Source organism: Mirounga leonina, unplaced genomic scaffold, assembly GCF_011800145.1.
Source record: "Mirounga leonina isolate KUSES-001 unplaced genomic scaffold, KU_Mleo_1.0 Mir_114, whole genome shotgun sequence".
Taxonomy (NCBI): Eukaryota; Metazoa; Chordata; class Mammalia; order Carnivora; family Phocidae; genus Mirounga; species Mirounga leonina.
In genome coordinates, this window is record NW_023270265.1 from 34,782,312 (window position 1) to 34,804,533 (window position 22,222).

Below are 22,222 nucleotides of genomic sequence, written 5' to 3' on the forward strand. Positions count from 1 at the left end.
CTGACTTCTTTTAGACAAATTGAGTGTTTTCTTTTTTTTTTAAGGTTTTATTTATTCATTTGAGAGAGAGAGAGAGCATGAGTGGAGGGGAGAGGCAGTGGGGGGGGGGGAAGCAGACTCCCCACTGAGCAGGGAGCCCGACACGGGGCTCAATCCCAGGACCCAGAGATCATGACCTGAGCTGAAGGCAGACGCTTAACCAACTGAGCCACACAGGCGCCCTGTTGTACTGTCTATAATTTCACATTTTCTCCACGGTTAGCTTATTGATTACACTTATTTTGTTGTTGTTGTTGTTAACGGTTGTGCTAAGGTTTAAAATATACAGCTTTAATGCATCACTACCTTCAAATAGTACTATTGCTTTGCATATAGTGAAAGAACCTATAATAACATATTTACATATTCCCCTCCCTACTCTTTGTACTCTTGTAGTGAATTGAGTTCTATGTCAGTTATAAACCTCATAATAACTTGTTATGCTTTCTGCTTGAAACAGTTGCTTATCTTTTAAATAGATTGAAAAATGAGGGGAAAAAATTACATCCTTGATTCATATAATAATTGGCTAGCCCAGGGAGTATGAGGATGACCTCACTGTTATATCTCAGGCATGACTTCCAGTGAGAATACCAGAAAGTCTCTGAGTCCCCAGCTGCCTACAGTCCCCAGCTGCCTACAGACCTCCCTTGGGCGATAGTTTATCTTGGTTCCTGCCCTCATAGTGGACAGGGCTCACACAGCTCCATAGTCGGGCTTCTAAATCCTTCTTCCTTACAGATGTCACAGTCAAGGACAGCTGTGATGTGCCCTTAAGCTCTTTTTAAAGCTTACGAGGACATTGACCTTCAACACCAGAGCATTAATAATCATGATGCCTCACATTTATTGAACTCTTTCCATATGACAAACACCTTGCTGAGCTCTTGGTGTGCATTATCTCTTAAATCTCACTGCAATCTGATGTGGTAGATATTGCTATTCTTCCCTTTTTACAGATGAGAAAATGAGGCAAGAAAGTTTAAAGTGCCTACAGTCATGCAGCAAGATCAATAAGGGAACCAAGATTTGTTTGGTGTGTTGGTGGTCTGACATCAGAGCCAACCCCTCTCAAGTACTCTGTTCTATGCCATCCCCGTAACCTGCCTGAGGACATTTGCCGCCCTCCTAACACACACAGCTCCAGTAATATTATACACCTGGAGAACCGCTGGGTTTGGGGCCTCATCCCTCCCCGTTCCTTTCAACACATCAGGGCCTGTGGCTAAAGAGCATATCCACAGTTGATCGGTGTGGGTTAGTAGCAAGAGCACTGGAATGGGAATTAGGACTCTGTTCTCATTCCAGCTCCGTGGCTCACCAGTCATGCCTCTTTAGGCACATTAGTTAATGTCTCTGGGTTTGTAGTTTCTCAATACCTAAGTCAAGGGGATGGAATTAGATCATCTCAAAGCCTTCTTTAAGACCAACATCCTGTGAGTCTATGAATTAGCGACCTTGCTGATAGAGAGCTAATAATTACCTAACCTGGCAGGACATCTAAGATTTATTTGCTTTAATAATATTTATCAAAACCACAGAGCTTAGCCACTCACTTTATGCTCATATATCTTCTCTGGCTTCCTGTTTATCCCAAAGGTTATCTTTTCAAACTGCCCTTTGGGCTTATAAAATTTCCTTTGTGTTCACTACATATTATTAAGTGAACAAAAAGCAGGTTACAAAACTGTTGTATCCCATTTTATTAAAAAAACAAATGTGTGTGTCTACTTACATATATAAAATACATATACTGTATATACAATATATACAACAAAATATATAAACATATATAATATAATTATATAAATATATAAATATAAGTGCATATATACTTATATTTATATTGATGTTTATGTAGTCTAAAAGGATGTACATCAAATGTTAGAATGACTTTTTCTGGATGGTAAAAAAACTGGTGACTTTCATTTTATATTTTCTTTATACTTTTTTGTCCTTTGTAATTTCTTTTTTAAATTAAAAAAATTTATTTTTATTTTTATTTTTTTTATTTTTTAAAAGATTTTATTTATTTATTTGATAGATAGATACATAGCGAGAGAGGGAAAACAAGCAGGGGGAGTGGGAGAGGGAGAAGCAGGTTTCCTGCCGAGCAGGGAGCCCGATGCGGGGCTCGATCCCAGGACTCTGGGATCATGACCTGAGCCGAAGGCAGACGCTTAACGACTGAGCCACCCAGGCGCCCCTTTTTTTAATTTTTAAGTAATCTGTACACCCAACATGGGGCTAGAACTCACAACCCTGAGATCAAGAGTTGCACATTCCACCAAGTGAGGCAGCCAGGTGCCCCTGTCCTCTGCAATTTCTTTTTTTTTTTTTTTAAGATTTTATTTATTTATTTGTCAGAGAGAGAGAGAGAGAATGCGAGCACAAGCAGGGGGAGCCACAGGCAAAGGGAGAGGGAGAAGCAGACTCCCCACGGAGTGGGCAGCCTGACCCAGGGCTCGATCCCAGGACCCCGAGATCATGACCTGAGCCAAAGGATGATGCTTAACCGACTGAGCCAGCCAGGCGCCCCCGTCCTCTGTAATTTCTGTCTAGTGGAATTGCTTATATGTTTAATATTTATTGCTTATGGGCGCCTGGGTGGCTCAGTTGGTTAAGCGACTGCCTTCAGCTCAGGTCATGATCCCGGAGTCCTGGAATAGAGTCCCGCATCGGGCTCCCTGCTCAGCGAGGAGCCTGCTTCTCCCTCTGACCCTCCCCCACTCATGTGCTCTCTCTCTCTCATTCTCGCTCTCTCAAATAAATAAATAAATCTTTAAAAAAATATATTTATTGCTTATAAATACAAGAGCTTACAAACCAGTAAATAATGTCTCTTTTGGACTCGGAATCTCCCACCACCACCTCCCCGGCTTTAACTTCGTCTCTAGTGTCTTCTCCTGAGTACATATCTTTCTGTCTTAAGTGACAAGACAAGGGGGACAGGGTACTTGACACATGGGACAGAGTAATCGAGGAGTCAACCTTCTCTAGCCCCAGCTTTTGGCTGTCCCTGCACCACACCCCCTTCCCTCACTCTCCTCTTCTCCATATGAACCAACATCTCCATATGAACCAAGTCTTCCTGCTTCCAGTTTCTCCCTCTACAATGGATCTTGAGCACTTCCAGCGTTCATTCATTCGTTCACCAGCAATTATGCATCAATCAGAGTAATAATGGAATAAGTGTGTAGTTTAGAGATGAGAACTGAGGTTTGAGTCCTAGGTATACCAGGATGGTGTAAAAAGCACTTGGAAGGGGCGCCTGGGTGGCTCTGTCGTTAGGCGTCTGCCTTTGGCTCGGGTTGTGATCTCGGGGTCCTGGGATCGAGCCCCGCGTTGGGCTCCCTGTTATGCGGGAAGCCTGCTTCTCCCTCTTCCACTCCTCCTGCTTGTGTGCCTTCTCTCGCTGTCACTCTCTGTCAAATAAGTAAAATCTTTAAAAAAGAAAAAAAAAAAAAGCACTTGGAAGACTATAAAGACCAGATCAGTGGGAATTGTCATTGCCCTGTACTGAGCCCCATGGGGAAATGATAACGAGGAGCCACTGCCTTTAAGGAGTTTAGACACTGTTTGAGAGGATCAAGGGGTAAAATGCAAAGGGGAGGAGGAGGACAGGGAGAGATGCAGAGATAATATCCATAGACATGGAAAGAACAACTGGATCCTGCAGAGGAGGAAGAGGACAAGTCAAGGGGCCAGGGTGACTGAGAACATGGTAGTACCATTTATCCATTTTTAATCAATCCACTTATTCATTCATCCCACAAATGCACATGGAGCATCTGCCACCAGCCCAGTGCTGTCCTAGGTCTTAGAGATGAAACAGCAAACAAAATAGGTAACAGTGCCCCACCTACCTCATTTTGCTTACATTCTAAGGACAACAAGAGAAAAAGGAAGTAAACAAGTGCCTAAACAAGTTCATTTCCAAAGGTGATAAGTACTATAAAGAAAATAACAGCTGGTAGTGTGTCAGAGAGCAAAAGTCAGGGAGGTGACTTTTGTGCTTACATGTATCATTAGCTGACATAGAAGTCAGCGGCTGGACTGAGGAGGAAAAGGTGAATTTCGTGGTAGGGTGGCTGACTCAGAGATGTGAAAATTCACCTCCTGGTGAAAGTATTTTACCTCTTCTCAAACTCTGCATCATCTCATTCTCTGGCTCAGAAACATTCAGTGGCTTTTCTTTGCCCTCTGGACAAAACCCCAGTTCTTTAGCTTGGCGTTCAAGGGACCTTCAACCTCACCCAGCCAGCCCATCTGCCTGTCCCCGTCCTCACGTGCACCTTCCATTCTGGCCTCAGCGGCAGCTTCACTGTCTCTACTGAGGCCGGGGCCCTTTGCATTTCCCTACTTGGGTCCTAGGAAAGTCTCCTGAATTCTCTAGTCCACAACTCTCCTACTCTTCTTGGGGCTTAGGCCTTTCCTTCGTCTGTCTGACCTCTTATATTGTTTAAGTGTGTTCTAAGCAAGGGAGAGTCCAACTCTCCAATAAGAATTCAGTCTCCTTGAGGGAGGGCCTGGCCCCTTCATGATCTTTTGTCTGTTCGATTTGCTCTGTACACCTGCCCAGAAACACATGAAGCAGCTTTACGGATCAATTATCTTGCCTAAAATTTGGAGGGAAAGACAGAACAAAAAGAATCCAGAAAACCAAAGAGTTTCTCACCCAAATTCACAGAGCCAGGAGATGACAGAATTCACCACGGTCAAGTGTTCGAAGCAATCAGCAGAGAATCCTTCAGTTTGCTAGAGGAATTAGAAGTTAGAGTGAAATCCATCTAACTTGCACACCTGGGGATGAACCTACTCGGCACTGCATGCCCCGAGCCAGAGAGTTCTAGAATTCCTTCCATCCCTCAGTCCACAAGAGGGACAGAGGCCTGGGTTCTGGGATAAACTAATCCACAACCCCTCTCTCCAAGTCTTCTTACCTCGCTTTTCTCAATTTTGTCATAATTTGGGGGGGGGGGGGGGGGGGGGGGGGGGGGGCACCTCAGTTTACCCATCTGAGATACAGGATGATGGGGGATCCACTGTCCCCTGCCCTTCCCTCCTCCCCTTCGGCAGGATTTGATACCGACATTCAATTTCGGGTGCTCTGAGGCCAGGATGTCAGGGCTGGGGGAGGTTAGGAGAGGAACACGTGATTGTCATGATGGGTGTTTGGGATAAAAGCCCATTCCATGAACACGTGTTCATGGTGACACTCCTCTGCCGTGCCTTTCATCTGGGGAATCTCAAAGCTCTGGACAAATGGTAATTAATTTTCACAGCAGCTCCACAGGGGGGTGCAGTGCTGCCTGCTGGAGGCCAAAGGGGCATTTTCCCAGCACCCCTCCCCCAACCCCTGCTGCTCCCTCCCAGCTGCCGCCCCCTCACCCCCCCCAAGGGGACAATGCCAGGTGGATAGGATATCTCTGTCTTAGACTCCTTCCCAGGACTTCTCTGCCTAGAAGGCTGCAGGGGTAGATGGAGACTCCCAACTACCCTCCGGCCCCCACCCCTACCCTGCTTTCCCAGAGGATGACTAAGAGTGAACCAGGGCAGGAGTGGGAGCATTTCCTGCTTCCCCTGGCAGGCTGGGGCCAAGCAACTAGTTAGTTGACTCAGCAGGAACCACAGGGCTCCAAAAATACAACTGCCTCTGCCCAGTTCCACCTCGGGCTCCCTCGGCCCTTTGGACACACTCACCTGCTCCTCCTCCCCCTGCTTCCTAGTCCAGAGGAGCTACTGAAACGAGGTTTGCCTTACTTCTGATATAGAAGAGCTATAAGCTCATTGCAGAACATTTGGAAAATATGGAAAGATATGAAGGAGAAAAGTATTTTATTAATTCCACCACTCCCCAAATAACCACTTTTGAAATCTTGTTATATTTCCTTTTTATTTTTTTCTGCATTTGGGGGTTTTTATTGATTAATACATAATCATGGCAAATTTTTTATTTATATTATAAGATGATTTATTCTCTATTTTTTATATGTATAAAATAAGGACAGAGGTTATAAAGGGAAAAAGTCCAACCCAACTTTCTATTCCCACACAAGAGGAAACCACTGTTAAGAGTTTTCTTGCATATCCTTCCAGAAATTGCCTATTGCATGTACAAGCATGCATATGCATACTCATTTCAAATGGCTGAGGTCATACTGTATAAATAATTTAGCCTTTTCTTCACTTCACATGAATACATGGCCATCTTCTATTCTGTTAAAAATTTTGGTTAAGCCACATTTTTATTGACTTCTTAACATTTTCTCTTATTGGTATGCCATAGTTTATTTAACCTTTTCCCTACTGTTGGATATTTACTCAGGTGAGGGGCAGGAAGAGGGAAGCAAATCAAAATCGAGTATTGGGAGCCAGAAGCAAGCTGGGATAGACTGAGGCTCCTACTGTGTCCCAACCACTGTTTCTGTTTTCCCAATTACTTGGGGTGAGAGTTTAGCTACTATCCCCATGCTGCAGATGAGGAACCTGAGGGTCAGGGAGGTCAAGGAAGAATCTGCTTGTAGGTAAGAGAGCCACGGCTTGAAGCAAGATTTGTCAACTCCAAAGCCCGTGGTGGTTCTATTTTGCCAAGATGCTTTTGACATGTTCCAGGGTTTAAAGTTTCCCACTGCTGGGTGTGGGGAAGGGACAAGCCCTTCATTCATTCATTCATTCCAATAATACTGATGTGCTAGGCATGAGAGTTTCAGGGGGAAAATGTCCAGTGTTTGTCCTCTAGAAGTTTACAGTTGCTTGGGAGGTTGACCTGCAAACCAACAATCATAACCTGGCATGGGTGCCATGGGGATCACACCCGAGGTTCTTCTCCCAGACGCCAAAGGTCAAAGAAGGTTTCTGGGGGAGGAGACCCCACCCTGAGTCAGTTCTCTGGCAGCAGTCAGGAAGTACCGGTGAGGCCTGAACTGCCTCTCTTCCTTCCCGGGTCCCATGGCAGGGCAGTCACTGGAGACTTGGCTTGGCTCCTCTCTGACCTGGCTTTTGCCTTGAGCTTACTGCCTGGCCTGCCAGGCCCCCGTGGCAGTAGGGTGGATGGTGGGGCCTTTGTTTCTGAGAAAAATTTCCAAACGATGTTTCTGGTTTGTTTTCTAGAAGTTCAAGAAATGTTTATCATATGCTGGGGAAGAGTGGGTAGCACAGGAGGACTGGTTAAATGTTTGAGCTCTGGATGGACAGGTCTGGACTGGAGTCCTGCTTCCACCATTTGCTCTGGAACTGCTGGAAAATCACTGATATCAGTCAGAGCTCTTGGTAACAAGCCACAGAAATGGACCCTGACTGTCTTAAACAAAGAAGGGTATCAAATACAATGCAGTCGGCAGGGGGTCAAGAGGGGCTAGTGTCAGGAAAGGAGCAGAAGTGAAGGCAGCTCTCCAGGCTCAGAGTGGTAGGAGACACAAAACTGTCCCTTGGCCGGGAAGTGTCTAGTCAGGATGTTGATACCACTGCAGCCAGATATCACAGCAAATGGAGTTCTAACCCTTCAGCGTGCTGGGGTCTAGGGCCCAGGCCTCAGGCGGGAGCATCCACCCACCGTCCGCTTGAGGTGGGAGGATTTGCTCTTGGACCTCAGGGATAGGAGGGGGTGGGGAGTGCTTCCTTCCTTCAAGCCCACACATAAGGGCAAGTCTTGCGCGCTAGCCAGGGGGCTTTGGATCCAGGACAGCCAAAAACTCAATGTCTAGCACATGCCCTAATATCTCAGAGGCTTTGTAAACTAGAGACATTAATAATGTCCACTTCAGGGGCGCCTGGGTGGCTCAGTTGGTTAAGCGACTGCCTTCGGCTCGGGTCATGATCCTGGAGTCCCGGGATCGAGTCCCATATCAGGCTCCTTGCTCAGCAGGGGGTCTGCTTCTCCCTCTGACCCTCCCCCCTCTCATGTGCTCTCTCATTCTCTCTCTCAAATAAATAAATAAAATCTTTAAAAAAAAAAAAATAATGTCCACTTCATAGGATTGCTCTGAGGATTTTTTTTTTTTTAAGCAAGTAAAGTGCTTAGCACTGTGCCCGGCACCCAGTATATGCTCAGTAAATGCTAGTTTACTATTGTTGTTGTTGTAATTATTTTTTTTTAAAAGATTTTATTTATTTATTTGAGACAGAGAGAATGAGAGACAGAGAGCATGAGAGGGAGGAGGGTCAGAGGGAGAAGCAGACTCCCTGCCGAGCAGGGAGCCCGATGCAGGACTCAATCCTGGGACTCCAGGATCATGACCCGAGCCGAAGGCAGTCACTTAACCAACTGAGCCACCCAGGCACCCTGTTGTTGTAATTATTGTTATATTACTATTATCATCCACTTTCTCTCTTAAAGTAAAGTATGGCTAGTTTCTACTATAAAGTAATATATGCCGTAAATACTGGAAAGTTGAAAGAAAAAAAAGAAATCACCTACCACCCACAGAAAACCACTGTCAACATCTACGTGTTTCCTGCTGGTCTGTTTTGTATGTATTGGTTTGGGTTCTTTCATTCTTTCTTCCTTTTTTTTTTTTCTTTCAAATAGCTGTGATCGTCCTGTGTGTACAGTCTTGCCTCCTACCTTATAGCATATGCATTTCCTTATGTTATTAAAGACTTTTCATAATCATTATTCTTAAGAACAGCAAAATATCCTGTGGAGTAGATAGAATTATTCCCCAAGTGTTGCTTCCACTTATCCAGGAAGCGGGAGAGGACAGGGAATGGTATGCATTTATAAATGGAGTGCTTTTTCACAAACTATTTCTGATTCTGGAACGCTTCTTTGGAATACTAATTGAGGCTTAACTGTCATCAGTTAAGCACTTTGTTCCAAGAAACTTTTAAGAGTCTGTCTCTTAAAATTCCCACAATTCTGAGGCAGGTCAGGGGGGCATGACCTTCCTGGATGCATACCACCTCACTGTGTTGTGATGGGACATTTTCACTGCCACCAAGAGTATGAGTCCCACAGCGCCACTGACACCCTGACATGGCTGGCCTGCCCACTGCTTTCTCACGTTCCCAATATGCTCAACCACTGATTAGACCAGGGTAGTTAATCCTGCCTGTGCAATCACCTGCCATTAGTGTAGTGGGAAGTGTCCCAACTCTGCCTCTTACCAACTGGGGACTTGGGGCAATTTTCTTACATCTCTCAGCCTCTTCTCCAAAATGAGGAGAATCGCATATAAATTTGCTTGGACAGTGAGTGTTTCTTCTTTCTTTCATCCCCAAGAGTTTCACATTCTCCACTTCTCCCCTACTCACCCCCACCCCACCCCAGCCCCCACTGGCCTCCCGGCACTTGCCACTTGCGGGTGTCAGGCTGGGTTCCAGGAAGCGGCGCTGGTTTAAAACAGAACAAAACAAAACCAACCACAACACAACAGCGGGGGTGGGGGGGGGTTATCACGTGGTCTGGCCCCCCCACCGGGGGGTGACTAAAATGGCAATGATGCTGATTATTTGGATTTCCTGGGCAGGGCCCGGCACCTGCCAGTGGTGGGGCTTTGCAAGCAACAATAATTAATATTTTGCCGAGCGTGATTCTGATCGCCCTGCCAAGAACGGGGTCCCACCCTGAGCTGGGAGCCCCGTGGGAACTGCCCGGGCTGCATTCCCGGGGCGGCAACTGTGCAATAGGCACCCGCGCCCAGCCAGGGTGGCTCTGAGGGTGGGGCGGGCAGAGGATGCGCCCCAACCTAGCCCGGCTCCCCTGGGCCGGAGGGGCGGAGCGCTTACCTTTACCCCCACCCCCACCCCAGTCTCGGGGGCCCGGACACCCACGTGCTCCTGAATCCATCCTGGGCCTGCCCAGGACCCTGCGCTGGGGCCTGGTCCTGCGGGGGTCGCCTGTGTGAGAGTGAAGAGACCAGAACGGTTATCTAAGAAGGGCAAAGGGAAACGCAAGGCGCCTCTTCCCCCTCCTGCCCTTCCAAAGCACCATCAGAATCTCGAAGATGCAGGGGGCTCAGAGGGCAGCTTGTCCAACTCTCTCATTTCATGCGGGAGGAAACTGAGGCCCAAGAAGAAGTGAATTACTCTTGAGGAGAGTGGCTGGAGCTTTTGGAAGCACTATCCTTGACATTGTTTATTGGATGTGCCGTCAGTGACTCAGAAAAGCTCTCCCACCCCCAAAGCCTCCTCCTCCGGGCCGCACCTGAAATTCCACTTCACTTCCTTTACTTTAAGGCTTTGGTGCCAATTAAAAGTTCAGCTTCCCCTGGTGGGGATCACTTCCCATGTCAGTAAGAAGTCATTTCTGTTCCTTTTTCCGAGAGCAGGTGCAAGGGAGGGAGGGAAGGAGGACGTAAAACTTCATGGTGGTCGGAGGAGTCCACGTGTGGCTTCCCAACTATGGTATTTGTGTATTTGTCAGTTTTCGGTGCCCCAGCAGGGGGAGTCGCCAGTCACTCCCACAATACTGTGAGGTGGGAGAACCCTGACCTGTCATTCCCACTCATCAGATGAGGAGATGGAGGCTCTGCAAGGTTTAGTAACTTGCCCAAAGACACACAGCTAGGAAGTGGCCAGGCGGGGTTGACATCATGGCACTCAGCTGCTCCCCACAGCCCAGTACAAGGTGTGATGTTAGGATTTCCTCTTCATTCATTCATTCATCTAACCTGCAGGAAGTATGCTGGGGCTCTGGGGATGCAAACAAACAGGGCAGGGAATAGTGTGAGAAGAGTGGGGCACTTGCTTTGAGTACAAAAACCTAAGGGGGGGTGCCAAAACACTCAAGGACCAACATAAATAATATATATTTTTTTAAAGATTATTTATTTATTTATTTGACAGAGAGAGACACAGCGAGAGAGGGAACACAAGAAGGGGGAGTGGGAGAGGGAGAAGCAGGCTTCCCACAGAGCAGGGAGCCCGATGCGGGGCTCGATCCCAGGACCCTGGGATCATGACCTGAGCTGAAGGCAGACGCTTAATGACTGAGCCACCCAGGTGCCCCCATAAATAATATTTTAATGCAATATTTTAAAAAATCAAATCAGCAAACTAGGGCCCATAGGCCTGCAGCCTATTTTTATAAATAATTAAGACTAAATCCCAGTCCCTGTTTTGTCCACGGAGACAGGCCCACATGGAGTCTTTATTTAATTCCCCAGGAATGTTCTCAGACAGCGAGCAGGGGATGCAGGAGTATTTGAGGCAGGGAAGGAAATGTGCAGAAGTCCAGATGTAGGACACTGCCAGGTGTATTGGGGGAAATTGCAACAAGCTTACTGGTGTAAGAGAGACAGGGTCAGGAGCCAGGGGAAGGAGTGGTGAGTGACCAGGTCTCAGAGATTAGGGAGAGAGGAAAGAGCGATTCTCCCACTGCGCTGAGAATGTACCCCGAAGATCTTAGACTTTACACCACAGACCTGGCGCCTATTCTCAGGCTGACCCTGAAACTGAGGGGATCAGAACCAAACCAGAGAGGGCAGGTCTCCTCTCAGAAATAGGCTTAAAACCACAATGAATGTATTTGACTGGTTGTCCCCAGATGTACCTGGGGTATTTGTCCCCCATCCCAGTGCTCTGTGGCTTTATCTGAGACTGGACGTCTCCTGAGAGTGGAAGCTGCCCACAGGCTGCTACCGCCTTGGGTGAGCTGCCAGAAGCCAGGGAAAACCCTGGAAGGATGGAAGCTGTTGAGGAATCCTCCTCGCTTGCTGAGAATACTATAAATGCAGATTTAAAAATATTCCCTGTACATCACCCAGAAGAAAGCTTGGCATAAAATAAACACTCAAAAAAAAAAAAAAAAGGTGGCTATTATTACTACTTTATGTTTATTATAAAAGTATTTTTAATAATTTTTTAAAGATTTTTTATTTTTTATTTAACAGAGAGAGACAGAGTACAAACAGGGGGAGCAGCAGACAGAGGGAGAAGCAGCTCAATCCCAGAACCCTGGGATCATGACCTGAGCCGAAGGCAGATGCTTAACTGTCTGAGTCACCCAGATGCCCCAATTTTTAATAATTTTTTTAAAGTTATGATTTGCAAGACCCATTTAAAAAAATATTTTAAGTAGGCTCTACACCTAACATGGGGTTTGAACTCACCACCCTGAGATTAAGAGTTGCGTGCTCTCCAACTGAGCCAGCCAGGCACCCCTGAAAGACCCACGTTTGACTGACATTATCCTCTTCCCCTGTATGTTTGTGTCAATTGTTGATGGTTGCAGAAGTACTCGCTTGAGCAGGTTGTCCACTAATAGCTGAGAGGATACAGTGTCTCAGAGGGATTAGAGTTCTGGGGGAGTTTTAATCCAGGAGGACTTCCTGGAAAGGGGAGGACAGCAAGGGCAGAGTTCTAGAGAAATTGATGAGAAAATGGATAGAAGCATTCTGAATGACATGGTATCTGAAAGATGGAACAATTCTGCTTACCTTTTAACGATGTTAATGTATGTGATATTTAATGATATCACATACATAAAATGGTTGACACAGTGAATGGTGTGATGAAGAAGGAGGGGTGGGGAAAGGGGAAGAGAAAGAGACAAAGGGGCTGAGAAGCAGGAGACCTTGGTTCTAGGCACAGCTGTGGAGACCCTGTGAAGACATCAGTTCCCTTCTTGACACTTCAGATTTCTTTTCTTTAAAATGGATTATTCAGGCTAAGATTTCCACCTCTGAGAGTCTCTGGTTATAACAAACACAGAATAATAACAGCTATTGTTTCTTACCACCTACCCTATGCCAATCTCTCTTCAAAGTGATAATCATGTAACATCTCATTTGAATTTCACAACAACCCGCTTAGTTGTCTCCATTATTATTTCCATTATATTGATAAGGAAATAGAGGTTCAGAGAAGTAATCTGTCCAAATGGCAGCTCTAGTAAGTTGGGTCTCTGACCCCGGGAGGTCAGGGAGATGCTGCCTCCTGGGGACTGTCCCACCCCTACAGAGAAGCATTTTCCCACAGGGCTGGGATCTGGGCTGGCAGTGGCCCCCTGGAGATACCAATGTTGCAGGAGCTCTCCTTCCTGGTTTCGCTGCCCAGTTTCTGTGGCAGGACCAGCCCATAACTTGAATATCTCTCTACCCACCCCCACGCCCACCCCAAATGCTGTGTCACTCTTAACAGACAACGTTCAGGGAAAAGCTCTGTGGTTGAATCACAGTGACCACTTCCTGTTCCATTCAGGGCCCCCTATTCTCCAGAGCCCTCTCTCTGTCATACCCTGTTTAGTAATAAGAGCCATGATATTTATGACCCCCTGGGTTGCTAGAAAGGCTTAGTCACCCCTTCTTATACCCTCATCCTACCAGGCTGAGGGGCACCAACTCTCAATGTCAGCCCCGTTCCACAGCCCTGCTATGGAGAGCCTGGTGGGAGAGCCTGGGGTTGTGTAAGGAGGTGAAGGGATGATCCCCATCCCTCCAGACTGGTGATGTAAGGCTGATGGGGACAGGTGGGCGGATGTGCAAGCTTCAGCCATGAAGTAAAGGAGTAGTCACTGACTCTGGGGGCACTGTGTGGGCACCCACTCGGGGGTATTGTTGTCTCCTTGTACATGGGTCAGGACACCGAGTAAGACAAATACAGATGGGGTTGTGTGTCTTGGGGGAAACCCCAATTCTCTCCCAGTTGTTCAAAAAGGGCTTCCTGGAGGCTGACAAACTACAGCAAAGTTGAGTGTGAGAGTGGAGGAAGTCATCAGATATTTGAAAGCTATCTGAGAAGGAGACTTCCTTTGAGTCAACGCAGAATCTAGGACGACGGAGCCCATTCAAGATCTTTAGGGGCCTTCAGCCTCTAAAGATTATGATATCTCCTGCCCACCCTTATCCCCATCCTAAAAACAAGTATAAGGAAGTCTAGTAATGTGCTGATTTTTCCACTGATGACCACTTCAGTGCTTTTATTTTATCAATTATCAATGTTCTTTGAAAAAAAAATCATTTTTTCAGTGGCCTCCACTTTGCTGATTCCATAAGCTGTATTTGGTGTGTCTGTTGGATAATCCTGCACTGGGGACAGTGGATGGTTGTCAGAGGGCCACATGTGTCAGCTAATAAAGGGAAGATCTTTCCAGCCCTTTGTGTTGGGTGACCAGTCCAGATGTAGGCTGCCCCAGGGAGGGAGTATTTGTTCACTGGTGTGTTCCCACCCCCACCGAGGCCAGAAGACCCTATGGTGGGGGAAGGATGTGTGGGAGGGGAAGTCTGGAATGGAGATGGGTCACTCTCTAAAGTCCCTTCCCACCCAATGGTGGTAGGGTGGGAATTCCAAGCACTTTGGAAGGAAGTTGTTCATGAGGCTTACTCCAGGCTAGAGGTCACCAGCTGTGGGAGTGGGCTTCTGGGTTCCTGTTGGGGACTTTGAGGAGAAGAATTTCCCTTTCCACTGGGAAGGCAAGCTTAGCCCTACCTTGGAAGCCTTAGACCAGCCCTGTATGTAACTACAGGCAAATCAGCCATTGCCACAAGATGGCACCAGTGGTGGATGGGTCAGGACCAAATGAGTGGGACCAAGGAGCATCTGGGCCACAAATCCAAGAACTCTGTGTTCAGTCCTGTTTACACATAAGCTCCCCTCTGCTCTACTATGAGCTCTTTGAAAATCACAACTGCTGTATTTGTCCTTGAATCCCTGGTGCCCACCCTCCGTTGACTTACTTGAATGAATAGAGTCAGGAAATATGGGATGGCATATTTCCTTTAGACAATACATAAATACATATTCTATAGACAATAAATAAAATACCTTTGATTGCTTAGTAACTTCCCAAAAGGATACACAGTTAACTGGTCATCATGTTTGCCTCTGGAAAGAGAGACCAAGGTACTAGGGTCTGGGGGTGGGGTGGGAAGGAAATTATTGGTCACTTAATATCAGTTTTAACCATGTGTATTTATTAATTACATAAACTTTCAGCAACCACAGTGGGTATTTGAGAGGTATTAGATGTGAGTGCATGACACTCCTTGGAAGAGACTCTCGATCTTTTAATCCACTTCATTGACTTTTAATTTACATTTTCACAACACTGAAATGTTTTCCAGGATGGCACTCATTAAACACATCAAGTTAAAAGCAGGCTTGTGATAAGGGCAGCCAAGCACGCTTTCCCCAAGAGAGGAGTCGGAAAAGCGATTGTTTCATTTTGGGTACATCAAGTGACAGTCACAAATATGACCAGGAGTGACTGGCAAAAGATTACCAAGTATTCATATTGTGTAAAGAAAATGAGTCCAAATGCTTCATAAAATCAGCTATTGCAGACAAGCTATAGACTTTGAGGCTGGGCAGGTAATCAGAGAGAGTAAATCACTGGACCCAGCTAAATTCTAAATTCCCAGAAGGTTTTCTTAAAATCTTCAGAATAGACTTCACTGAAGTTTGCAACCATCCCTGGAAAAGCGAAAATTTCCACTTCAAGGTCCAATACCTGGAACCAGATCCCTTCCTTAGCCTCTCTCGGACTCCACAGCAAAATCCCAATTTCCTTCTGTCATCTGTGTTAACACCAGGGTGCTTGTCCTCGGGGCATCGCTCAGACTCTCTGGACCTCAATTTCCTCAATAGCTAAATGGAAATTAAAATTCCTACACTTCGTTCTGCATCCTGATTGTGATGCTAGTTACATGAATCTATACATACTAAAATGCACGGAACATACATCAGAAGGAAAGAAATCAATTTTACTGTATAATAATTTTTAAATAATTTTTTTTTAAATCCTATGCTTCAAATAAGAAGCTCCTTACATATCCTTTTTTTACCTGTTTATTTTCTGTGGCATCCAGCACAAGGCTTAGCCCATAGACATTCAACAAGCTGAATATTTGTGGAATGAATGAATACTAGAAAGAGCAGAATGCTGATCCCAGGCAGGCACTCAAAAATTGTTTGATTCTGTCACCCTCCCTTTAGTCATTTTGGATAGTAGGAAGTCTTCAGACTATACTAGCGGCTTGCTCAGTTCTCTGCCACTTGGACAATGTTTGACCTAAGGGGAGAGAAGAGGAAAACGGCTGGCGGGGAGAGTGACCTAGCTGATTCCTTGTAGCCATGGATACAGTTTATAGTGACGGAGTGTCTTCTCCACGCCAAGCACTGTGCTAAGTGGTGTGGAGACTGAGACCATTCAGATACATCCCTCCCAGGTCGACTTGCACAATGGAAACTGAGCGTTTATCTCAATGCCCTGGGTTACCGCATGTAGGGGCGGGGAGGGGGCGGGGATCACCCACCTTCTGGTATTTATAGAAGCCCCAGCTTATTTCAGATGACCCACTGGGAGCTAGAGTGAAGGAGGCTAAGCAGGAAAGCAGCTAGGGTAGCAACGCCTGCGAGCACGGTCCCTGGGCCTTGACCCACCAAGTCCCCCAGCCCTCATCGGGTCTGGAGGGACCGATGTACTCTAAGGCATAACAAGAGTGGAAATGAGGAAACAGGAAATGAAGGTATTCATTTATAAGGCGATTCCTGGAGTCCAACAGCAGAACTGTTCCCTCTCCTGAGGATAAGGCAAGCCAAGGCTACTACATAAGCCGAGGGTTGCTCCGACCACAGAAAGAGCATAGAGAGAACTGGCAATTCTTTAGGGGGAAGCAAGTGGTGTCGTAGAAAGAGGGTGGCCTATGAGCGCGAAGGAATTGGTTTGAAATCGTGGCTCCGGCACTTATTTAACTGTGTGACCTTGAGCAAGTTGCTTCAAGTCTTTGTATCAGTTTCCCGGTAAACAAAGTGGGCACAATAACACCTAACTCATACTGTTTTGTTTTTTTATTTTTTTGAAGATTTTATTTATTTATTTGACAGAGAGAGACGGAACACAAGCAGGGGGAGTGGGAGAGGGAGAAGCAGGCTTCCCGCTGAGCAGGGAGCCCGATGTGGGGCTCGATCCCAGGACCCCGGGATCATGACCCGAGCCGAAGGCAGACGCTTAACGACTGAGCCACCCAGGCGCCCCCCATACTGTGCTAAAGTATAAGTGGGATAACGCGTATGGGAAGATCCAGGCACAAACTAGACAGAAGCAATTGGTCACTTCCTTTTAATTATTTTTTATAGATAACTTTCATTTGCAAAGGTAACACATGTTAATAATTGAATATTGAAAATATCCTATAAGCTAAAAGATAAAACACTAAAACCTTCCATAATCCCATCATCCAAAGGGTGCTATTGGTAGCATTTTAGTAATTGTCCTTCCAGGCTTTGCATGCTTTTTAAAAACAAAACAGGGCGCCTGGGTGGCTCAGTTGGTTAAGCGACTGCCTTCGGCTCAGGTCATGATCCTGGAGTCCCAGGATCGAGTCCCGCATCGGGCTCCCTGCTCGGCAGGGAGTCTGCTTCTCCCTCTGACCCTCCTCCCTCTCATGCTCTCTGTCTCTCATTCTCTCTCTCTCAAATAAATAAATAAAATCTTTAAAAAAAAATAAAAATAAAAAATAAAAACAAAACAAACAAACAAAAAAGATGGAATCCCACTCTCCTGCCATCTTACAATCCACTCTTCAATTATGAGTGTGTACTAACATCTCATGTCTTGAAATGGTCTTCAACATTTTATTTATTTATTTATTTATTTATTAAAGATTTTATTTATCTATTTTAGAGAGAGAGTGAGAAAGAGCATGAGAGGGGAGACGGTCAGAGGGTGAAGCAGACTCCCCATTGAGCAGGGAGCCCGATGAGGGACTCGATCCCGGGACTCCAGGATCATGACCTGAGCCGAAGGCAGTCGCTTAACCAACTGAGCCACCCAGGCGCCCTGGTCTTCGACATTTTAAATCTGGCATAGTGTCCTACTACATGGCCATACCATCATTTATTTAACAATCCCATATTGCTGAGCATTTGCACCATGATAAACAATGCTAAAATGAACATCTTAGCAGCTGAACGTCTTTTATTTGTCCCCTATGATGAGTTTCCTAAAGGAGAGTTGTTGGTAGAAACTAACAAAGAGCCTTCCAAGAACTTGATGTCAGGTTGTGCTCCCACCTACCAAGTCCAGTAGGGCCTGTTTCCTTGATCACTAGTGAACCCTTTTATTCTCTCCAGCAGCAGTAGCCTATTTTCTCTTCTCCATTCTAGGGATATTCCTGTCCAAATACGTAAATTTGGCTTCCCAGCCTCGTAAGTCCTCCTCTGCCCTGTCCAGTTGTGGTCTGATGATTGTCTCCTACCAATTTTCCAAGCCAGCCACCACATCTTTCTCACAGAGGACCCATGACAATTAGACGACTGCTTATCTGCTATTGGCTACATTTCCCAAATCTCATCAGCCTTGTTCACAAATCTCATCTAGGGTGAGTTCTTTCTTGAAAAGATTTCCAGATAGCTAATAGCACTCATTTCCTGTTGGCACTCCTGGTTTCCACTTCGAGAGTAAAGCTCTGGCTTTGTCTCTAAAGGCGGGGGTGGGGAGGAGGGCACTGCATCAAAGCTGAAAATAGCAAATTTGGTTCCTGGGACAATGAGCAGCGAACGAAGGCTCAGATCGATGGAAGGGCACCCGTGGAGTAAAGGGGTATGGGGAAATCAGAGCTCCCTGTTCACGCATGCACGGGTTCCTCAAATCATTGGCCCCACATCAATCCAGGTCCTGTTTCTATCATCACGTTGACTTCTCTGACTCTCCTGTTTCCTTCTTTCCAAGGACCCTTGTGATTACACTGGGCCCACCCGGGAAATCCAGGATAATCTCCCCAACTCAAAATCCTTAATCACATAAGCAAAGTCCTTTTTGCCATGTAAGGTCACATAATCATAGGTTCTGAGGATTAGGACTTGGACATATTTGGGGGCTATTATTCTATTCACCTCACCTGACCTGAGTTTTCTCATCTGTAAACTGTGAATCTTTAACAAAATATTCTCCAGGGTCCCTTCCAGGTTTGGCTGGTGGGACTATTTCAAAACATGAAATGTAGGGGGCCTGACATGTAGGAAGTGCACTGAATTTCTTTGGGTTTCCCTATTTCTTCCTCTAGGACTCCACCCTCTCCCCTGAATGCTGCTGATGTCATTTCTGCTTATGCTTCTATCGACTGAACAAGCCCACATAGTTTGCTTACCATGTGCCAGTCTGTTCTAAGCACTTCGCAGCTACGAAACCATTCAAACTTCATAACAAACCCATGAATGAAATGGACTGATAATCCCCATTTTATATTATTTTATAGAGGCACAGAGAGGTTGAGTCACTCGGGTAAGGTCACAGAGTGGCAGGGCTGAAGTCTGACTGCAGAGTCTGGCCTCTCCTCAAAGCCCTTGACACACAATCAGGTAGCCATTGTTTAAGTTTTGTAGATTGTGAGCAACTCAAGAGCAGGGGCCTTGTCTAATTCTGTGAATCCCAGCTCTAACAGCCTGGCACACAAATGAACAAAAAAGGAAGGCAGGAAGGCAGGAAGGCAGGAAGGCAGGAAGGCAGGAAGGAAGGAAGGAAGGAAGGAAGGAAGGAAGGAAGGAAGGAAGGAAGGAAGGAAGGAAGATGGGCATTACTACTTATCTACCTGAGAGTCTCTTATAGATCAGAGCCATGGTTGCAGGACATGCTAATAAACATTTGTGGGTCACTTCAAAAGAGCTTGATCCTCGTACCAGCACCAGGAGCTAGCTACTATTATTATCCTCATTTTACAGACAAGTTAAATGCAGCAGAAAGAGGATCAGTAACTTGCCCAAGGTCAGGAATTGGATTTGAGTTGAGATAAAGCTGCTTGACTTCCATGTTTGCATCATGAATGTCGGCATGAACTCCCTGAGGCTTGCATTTTTAAAGTTAGGACCAGGGCACCTGGGTGGTTCATTCTGTTGAGTGTCCAGCTCTTGATCTCAGCTCAGGTCTTGATCTCAGCCTCACATTGGCCTCCATACTGGGCACAGATGCTACTGAAAAAAAAGAAAAAGAAAAAGAGAAAGAAAGAAAGAAAGAAAGAAAGAAAGAAAGAAAGAAAGAAAGAAAGAAAGAAAGAGAGAAAGAAAGAGAGAAAGAAAGAGAGAAAGAGAAAGAAAGTGAGCCAAATATGACTCTGGACAACCAAAGAGAAGAAAGGACCCAAAGGAACATTTTATTGGGCAACTACTATATGCCAGGCCCTGGTACCAGGTGCTTTACAGAATATCTCCATTTAGTCCTCAGAACAACCTGATTGTCCCATTTCTCAGATGAGGAAACTGAGGTTTAGAGAGCTTAAGGGAACTTCCTAAAGTCCAGGGGTAGAGTCAGGATTCAAACCAGGTCTAACTCCAAAATCTATCATCTTTCCACCATTACTAGGCTACTGGGCCTCACTTCTCCCATCTGTAGAATGAAGTGGGGTAAGATGCACTCTGAGCTCCAGTTCAGCTTTATTGTGTGCTTATTGCATGCCAGGCACTGTGCTGAGAACTTCACATACATTTTATAATATCATCCTTACAACACCCTTTGAGGATGTTTCCACTTTAAAAATGAAGATAGTGGGGCTCAGACATACAGACATTGTGCAAGGTTAGAGAGCTACCACGGGGCACAGCCTGGGTTTTAACTAAGGCTTGTTTGATTCTTAAGCCAAACCCTTACCCATACCCTACACTGCTCCCAGAGGTGTCAGCCCGCCTTCAGAGTGAGGACATTCCTGTGTTCCTACAGATTCGGAAAAAGGCTGGAATAGACGTGGGATGAGTTCCTCAAAGCGTGGGCCCCTCTTCCTTTGGATCTCAAAGAATCACTTCAGTGAAGTTCTGTTAGAGTCAAAAGGTGACATCCTTCCACGGACAGTTGGCCAAGGCTGAGTCCAGCCCTGGCACCTCAAGGGCTTGGCCATTTCCCCTGATCTTGTTGTCAAGGCGACCCTAGATCACTCTGTGGTTCTATAGCTCTTCTCCCTCTTGCTTCCTTGTCTCCCCACCTTCTCAAGAGAACGCTTGAGAAACAGCTCCAAGTGGCCCACTTGCCAGTGATTGAAGGAGATGTAGGACCTTCAAGGCCCCAAACAGAAAGAACTATCTTCTCTAAACACCTCGAGGCAGAAGCTCATTCACAGCTGTTCTCCAGAGCCTTCCAAGGTGCCTGGAACAAGGAGGTAGTTGGTAAATGTTGAATGAACTGACTAATTATGGAGAGAGGGGTCCTAAAACAGTTGACTTTGGAAAAGTAGGGTAAAGCAATACCGGAATAAAAGTACATGTGTGTGTAAGTGTGTGTGCCCCAGAAAAGAGGCTCAACCGCCCCTGTGATGGGTCAGCCTGTGTGTCTCCACTTCTCTCCACATCTTGTGAGCTGGAGTTGTCAATGTGGACGGTTCCTGCCCACTCCAGGCTTCTGGCCTGAAGAGTCTCTCTCTGTCTCTCTCTCAGTGGTGGGGAAATACACATAATACAAATGTTACCATCTTAAGCATTTTTTTTTTTTAAAGATTTTTATTTTTTATTTATTTGACACAGAGAGAGATAGCGAGAGCAGGAACACAAGCAGGGGGAGTGGGAGAGGGAGAAGCAGGCTTCCTGCGGAGCAGGGAGCCTGATGCGGGGCTTGATCCCAGGACCCTGGGACCGTGACCTGAGCCGAAGGCAGATGCTTAACGACTGAGCCACCCAGGCGCCCCCATCTTAAGCATTTTTAAACGTACAGTTTGGTAGTGTTAACTATACTCAATAAATGATCACTGGGTAATTGTGCTTGCTCTGTTTTATTGTTTCCTACATGTTTCAGTCTCTTGGTTTAAGAGCAATTTTGGCTTTAAGATGCACCCACAATTACAAGTACTTCTTGACTGCCCTCTAGTGGGAAGCATGAAAAAGTGAAACCCCAAACAGCTCATCTTTCCTGCAGGAATGAGTGGTCCCTTTCTGTGTTTTGTTTTGTTTTAAGCCCACAGCACCTAGTATTCCTAGGCGGAATCCAATCTAAGTACTACTCAGGCCTGACCCTGCTTAGCTTCCCAGATCAGACAAGATTGGGTGCATTCAGGATGATATGGCCATAGACTGAGTAGTCCTTTTTTTCCTAACTCATTGGACTTTACACCATCCAAAACTGTGTTGGATTCAAGTTGGCAGTTTATCCTAACCTTACAGATGAAGGTGACATGTACAGAGCTCTCACACTATGGTGAAGAACCAGTATTTAAAAAAAATTATCTGTTGCAAATCAATCCATTTATAAAATTCAAAAAAAAATGAGTTACTAGATAAATTATAATACAAAATTTTTAAAAACCTAATATAATAATATAATCAA

At 45.8% G+C, this 22,222-nt stretch overlaps 1 pseudogene; it reads right to left on the reverse strand.

Annotated features, from left to right (window-relative positions):
* Positions 1-21,851: 21,851 nt before the first annotated feature.
* On the reverse strand, positions 21,852-21,970 carry LOC117998683 (annotated as a pseudogene).
* Between the last annotated feature and the right edge of the window lie 252 nt (positions 21,971-22,222).